Source organism: Cnephaeus nilssonii (assembly GCF_951640355.1).
Source record: "Cnephaeus nilssonii genome assembly, chromosome: 19".
Classification (NCBI taxonomy): Eukaryota; Metazoa; Chordata; class Mammalia; order Chiroptera; family Vespertilionidae; genus Cnephaeus; species Cnephaeus nilssonii.
In genome coordinates, this window is record NC_137090.1 from 24,348,975 (window position 1) to 24,356,100 (window position 7,126).

Below are 7,126 nucleotides of genomic sequence, written 5' to 3' on the forward strand. Positions count from 1 at the left end.
TTGTTCACATTGTACATACATTTCTGATCCAAAATGTTATTGTGTCTTTTACTGAGATTTGGAGAAGTCTTTATTTTGTAAGTGATGGTATAGGAATAGCATGAAGAGAGTGACTGTATGTGTTTAGTTTTGGAATCTCCAGCAACTCATACTTACCTGGCAGGGGAGATACCATGGTCATGAAGGTGGTTTTCCCAGGGTGAGGCTCACTCATTGTATTCCAGGTGTGCTGACCTCTGTGATTTCCTCAAATGTGAAAAATTCAACTGCATAATTTGTGGTAGTGTGGGGCTGTGTTTCTGCTTTCCCCTGTTTTATTCTATGTTCAACAGTAATGTATTTTGGTGTGAGCAAGGGTTACTGCATGCATGTTGATTCACATATACCAAATTGTCTAGCAAGAGTAGGGTGTAATTATTCTGTTGACCAGTCACTGAGCAACACTGGCCAGGCTGCATCTTTTTAAATTTTTATTTATTTGTTTTGAAAGAGAGAGAAAACAGGAAGGAGGAAGAGAGAAGAACATTCATCTGCGGTTCCATTCATTGGTTGATTCTTAAAAGTGCCCTGACTGGGGATTGAACCCACAACTTTAGTGTATAGGGACTATGCTCTAACTAACTAACCGACAAGGCTCATGTACAAGTTTCTGTGTGGACAAATGTTTTCATATTTCTTGGGTATATAGGTAGGAGTGGAATTGCTGAGTCATATAGTAACTCTACATTTAACTTTTTGAGAAACTGTCTGTTTTCCAAGTGGTTGCACCATTTTACATTCCTACCAGTAGTGTATAAGGGTTCCAGTTTTTTTCACATTCTCACCAACATTTGTGTTATCTGTCATTTTAATTCTAGCCATCCCACTGGGTGTGAAGTAATATTTCATGGTGGTTTTGACTTGCATTTCCCTAATAAGTAATGGTGTTAATCATCTTTTCATGTGCTCATTGGCTATTTGTATATTTTCTTTGAAGAAAAATCTACTTAGATCTTTTGCCCATTTTTAAATATCAAATTGGGTTGTCATTTTATTGAAGTGTAATCATTCTTTATATATTCTAGATGCAAATTCCTAAATTCCTATAACACAATTATTTTTTCCCATTCTGTGGGTTGTCAGTGTCCTTTGAAGAACAAAAGTTTGTAATTTTGATTAAGTCTTTTATCTAGGTTTTCCTTTGTCACTTGTGTTTTTGATGTCAGATATAAGAAACCATTTCCTGCCTTAACTGGTTTGGCTCAGTGAATAGAGCATTGATCCTCAGACTGAAGGGTCCCAGGTTTGATTCAGGTCAAGGTCATGTACCTTGGTTGCAGCTTGATCCCCAATAGGGGGCATGCAAGAGGCAGCTGATCAATGTTTCTCTCTCATTGATGTTTCTGACTATACCTCTCTTCCTCTCTGTAAAATAAATAAAAATATATTTTAAAAAAGAAACCATTTCCTATATTCTTGTATTTTTTTTACATATATATTGATTTCAGAGGAGAGGGAGAGAAATAGAAACATCGATGATGAGAGAATCATTGATTGGCTGCCTCCTGCAAGCTCCACAATGCAACCTGGGCATGTGCTCTGACTGGGAATCAAACCTGTGACCTCCTGGTTCATAGGTCACCGCTCAACCACTGCTATTTAAAAAAAAATCCAAGAATAGATATTTTGGGAAGTGGTGAATAAATAGGAATGGAGGGGAAAGAATATGTAAAATATGGTGATTACTATGGAGTTTAAATGAGAAAATTCCAGGTCATACAACTGTGACTGCGAAGAGATCACAAAATAGCTTTCTGGCCCTGGCTGGTGTTTCTCAATGGTTAGAGCACAGGCTCTTGCATCAAAGAAGGGTCAAGGGTTCAATTCCCGGTCAAGGGCATGTACTTGGATTGCAGGTTCAACCCCTGGCCCCTGTAGGGGCGCATGTGGGAGGCAACCAATCGATGTGTATCTCCTACATCAATGTTTTCTCTCTCTCTCTCCTCTCCTTCCTTCCCTCCCTCCCTTCCTTTTTCCCTTTCACTCCCTCTATAAAAAAAATCAATGGAGCCGAAACCGGTTTGGCTCAGTGGATAGAGCATCGGCCTGCGGACTGAAAGGTCCCGGGTTCGATTCCGGTCAAAGGCATGTGCCTTGGTTGCGGGCACATCCCCAGTGGGGTGTGTGCAAGAGGCAGCTGATCGATGTTTCTCTCTCATCGATGTTTCTAACTCTCTATCCCTCTCTCTTCCTCTCTGTGAAAAATCAATAAAAATATATTAAAAAATAAATAAATAAAATCAATGGAAAATATCCTCCGATGAGGATTAACAACAAAAAATAGCTTTCTGAGTTTGTAGCTCATTCACTGACCCTTCCAAAGGCTAGTTTATGGTAGCAGAAGCTGGTATTTGGACTTGCTTTTGGTTATGGTCTATTGAAAGTCTAGTCCAGAAGATGCTCTGCCATTCCCACTCCCAGCAGTGTTTAGTTACAGAAAGTCTGAAATTCCTTTGGAGTCTACTATTGACTGTTTATATTAAAGGGATGGCAAGCCTTTTAGTGAACCAGCAGCCCAGATTGGGAGCATGCTGTTTGAATATTATTTATAGATCTCTGCTGAAGCTGAGACAAAGGTGTGAGATGAACATTTGGAAGTGAGCTATAGAAAGGTCTAGTTGAATTCATACCAAAGTTGGCATCAGAAAAGTGGGTGCAATTTTTAAAAATATATATGTATTCCATTGTGAGAGGAAGGGAGAGGGACAGAGAGCTAGAAACATCGATGAGAGAGAAACATCAACCAGCTGCCTCCTGCACACCCCCTACCGGGGATGTGCCCGCAACCAAGGCACATGCCCCTGACCGGAATCGAACTGGGACCTTTCAGTCAGCAGATCAACGCTCCATCCACTGAGCCAAACCGGCTTCGGCAGCATTTTTTTTTTTTTTTTTTTTTTTTTTTGAGGAAGAAAGCATCCCAATTGAGAAAGGACTGGCCTTTGAAGAATTGCCCTAATTACAGCAAGAGAGGAGAAGGAAGCCCTTGAAAGAAACTGGGGAAAGAGCAGAGGTGAGCATTGTAGTTAGGTGTTCCAAGAAGAGGCCACTGCTGATGTGCTGAGGGGTCGCAGAGCATGTGCACTTTCACAATCATTAGTCACTTGTGACCTTTGGAAAAACCCAGTAATTTTTCTGCATTTGGTAGAGCAGAGAGAAATGGAAAGAAAACAAGCATAATATGTGAACACCGAATTTCAGTCCAGATCTTGGATTCCAAAACTCTCACTCTTTGCGATACACCCCACTAGCAGGTAGCCACGGCATTCTCGATCGGATGCCCTGCTCCTTCCTCCCCTCTTAGGAGGAAACGGTACAGGGCTGGCGTGGACGGTGGGTCTCCAGGGACCCTTGAAGCCGGCTCACGACTAAAACGGCTTCGTGACCGTTTGCTCACGGGACGTCACCCGGGGAGATCCGAAGACCTTCCGCTACAGCGAAAGTTGGGAGAGGGGAGACTTCGGTCAGGAAAATAGCCTGGTAGACGTCACTTAAGTCGGGTGACTGGGAGAAGGCACCGATCTTCCCAGGCCTTCGCGATAGTGCGCAGCTGCGGATTCCGCCCCTCCAGGCTGCGCGTGACGTAACGCCGAGAGGCGGAGTATGTAGATTACAGATTTAGGGCCATTTGGAACCGTGTTCCCTGGGAAGATAAGCATTATATTCCGCTGTTACCAATACTAATACATAGTACGGAAATATGAGTTTTTAGTCGCTATATGTAGATAAAGGCCAATTAGAGTGGTTTCAGGAGTGACCCGAACCTTACAGTGGTGTACTCAGCAGTGGGTAGTGGCGGGGACAAACCCAAAGCATACTTACCTGGCAGGGGAGATACCATGATCACGAAGGTGGTTTTCCCAGGGCGAGGCTTATCCATTGCACTCCGGATGTGCTGACCCCTGCGATTTCCCCAAATGTGGGAAACTCGACTGCATAATTTGTGGTAGTGGGGGACTGCGTTCGCGCTCTCCCCTGATTATGTGTACCAACAATAGGCTGAAATTTTTCTTTTCCTTTTTTTCCTTTCTGCAGACAACAGTTCTAGTTTAGTGGTTTGTTGTAGAATGTGAAGACTTCTATTTTATGGCTTGACTTGTAGCTTACATATACAAGGCAACAAAGGACTTATTAGTTGGCTCTGGTTAGAGGCTGGAAGACACACCCTAAAGACCAGTGTTTGTGGGAATACAACCTGAGCTGGCAGGATAGCAGTGATCTGAAAGATTTGTAGGTGTGCCAGTGTTATCCTTTCCCAGGTATGCGGGAGCTCTCCAAATAATTATTGTGCTGAGTGAGGGGCTGTGTTGTTCTTCTATATTGGCTTATTTGTGGTCTTTGACTTGGTCACTGTAGTTGGTTGGTTGTTTTATTCTGGGGCACAAGCAACTACAGTAATAATTACTGATAATGTCTTCATCCCTGGAGGGTAAATTAAAACAATGACAACTAAAAGATGGTAAAATCAGTTTGAAGCTATGTCTATCTGATGCTAAACCCTATATTCAAACTGTAAATACTATGCAAAATAGCCTTCAGATTTGGTCCCCTCATTCTGAAGAAAAATATAGTCTGATATTATTGAAAGTCTGTAAATCTGTAACTTGTATCTCACAATCAGTAACATCATGTTAATGTACTTTCTTCTAGTAATTTTCCTTAAGGATACATATTTTTACAAAATTGCAGTCATGGTATATATATATATATATATATATATATATATATATATATATATAATTTCATCTCCTTTTTTCCTGTTAACCTTATAAATTTTTTTTCATGTTGTTTATTATATTACTGTTATGTTGGCTAAATAATCCACTTCTCTGTTACTTTGATATCTAGGGTTTGAGAGTGATTTTTTTTTTTCAATTATAAGTAAATCTGTGATGGATACCCTTGTGTGTAGGACATTGTCTTTCTCTAGAATTACGTCCTTTAGGTCAATTAAAAGAAATTTCTAGGTAAAACGGTGTGAACAGTTTTTGGCACTAGATGTATTTAATTATGGTTACATTTTTTTTCTTTTACTCTAAGTAATAAAGTCATGTTACAGAATATTTATGAGGGGGAAAACATTAGTCCATAGTTCTTATTGACACTAACAAAATTATGTTAGTTTGCATTCTGGTAAATTTCCTTTAAGTTTCTCAAACTTTGCCTTTTTAGAAACAGCTTAAATCAGAGTGACACCATTGTAATCAATAGTATATATTCAATTTCATATTCTGCTTTTTTTCATGCAATATTATACAATTTAGTCTTCCCTCTCATTTTTCTTTTTTTAAAATATGTTTTTATTGATTTTAGAAAGAGAGGAAGGGAGAGAGAGAAACATCTGCCTTGGTTGTCTCCTGCACGCCCCTTCCTGGGGATCCAACCCACAACCTGAGCATGTGCTCTGATCCGGAATCCAACCAGCGACCTTTTAGTGCACAAAATTACGCCCAACCAATTGAGCCACACCAGCCAGGGCTTCCCTCTCATTCTTAACTTGAAATTCTTTTTATAATAAACTATGAACTATGAAATTAAAAAGAGATCTAGACTTTGAAAGATTAAAGGAATCAGGGAAAGTAGTTTTTAAAAATTTTTTACATATTTATATGTCACCTCTACTTCCCCCAATAATTTAAGGCACTTCTTAAGATGCCTGACAGCCCTAGCTGGATTGGCTCAATGGATAGAGCGTCGGCCTGTGGACTGAAGGGTCCCAGGTTCCACACCAGCCAAGGGCACATGCCTGGGTTGCGGGCTCAATCCCCAGTAGGGGGCGTGCAGGAGGCAGCCAATCAATGATTTTCGCATCATTGATGTTTCTATCTCTCTCTCCCTCTCCCTTCCTCTCTAAAATCAATAAGATATTTAAAAAAAAAGATGTCTGACATCTATAATAATAAAACATATAAAAACATAATATGCTAATTAGACCAGACAGCCAAACGACCTTCCGGACATCCTTCCGGACAACCTTGCAGACTCAGCCAGGGCTGCCAGGGCCAAGGCAAGCCATCGTGGCTGCGAGGGCTGAGCCCCTTGCACGAATTTCATGTATCGGGACTCTAGTATTAAAATAACAGGGAAAACAACTAGAAGTTACCCTAAAAATCATTAAAAAAAAAAATATATATATATATATATATATATATATATATATTCATTGATTTGTGAGAGAAACATCAACTTGCTGCTCCATTCTTGCATGCACTCATTGCCTACCCCTGTATGCATCTCAACAAGGGATTGAACCCACAGCCCTGGCCCACTGGAATTTCACTCCAACCAACTGAGCTATCCAGCTGGGGCCATTTTTTAATTTATTTATTTTTGTTATTGTTGTTAATTCTCACCCAAGGATATTTTTCCATTGATTTAGGGAGAGTGGAAGAGAGGGAAAGACAGAGAAAAACATTGGTGTAAGAGAAATACATCGATTGACTGCCTCCTACACGAGCCTCAACCAAGGCTGGGGTCAGGGAGGAGCCTGCAACCAAGGTACGTGCCCTTGACTTGAATCCAACCCAGGGGCCCTTTGGTCTGCAGGCCAACGCTCTATCCACTGAGCCAAACAGCCTGAGGCTGGAGCCATTATTAATTATTCACAAGTAGGTGTCATATCTACAAGTCTGCTCATTGCAGTAATAGATACATGTAGATTTGATGGCAGTAAACTGGAAGCAGCAGAATATTGATCATCTAAATTATGACAATATATAGCAAAAGAATGAAAAAATGTTATAAAACAGGTATGAAGTATAATCCTGTGTGTGTATATATATATATATATATATATATATATATATATACTAGTAGCCCTGCACACGAATCTGTTCGCCAGTAGCTCGCTGCTGCCCTCCAGTAGCTCTCCACCCTTTGCCCCACCCTCCTGTAGCTCCCCTCATAGCTTGCTGCCCTGCCCCCTCCTGTAGCTCTCCGTTGCCCACTTGTAGCTCGCTGCCCCACCCTCCTGCTGATCCATGATCCAGTCATTAAGCAGTCGGTCATTACGCTTCACGGCATAACGACCATTTGCATATTACATCTTTATTATATAGGATAATTGGAATTACCATATATAATATTG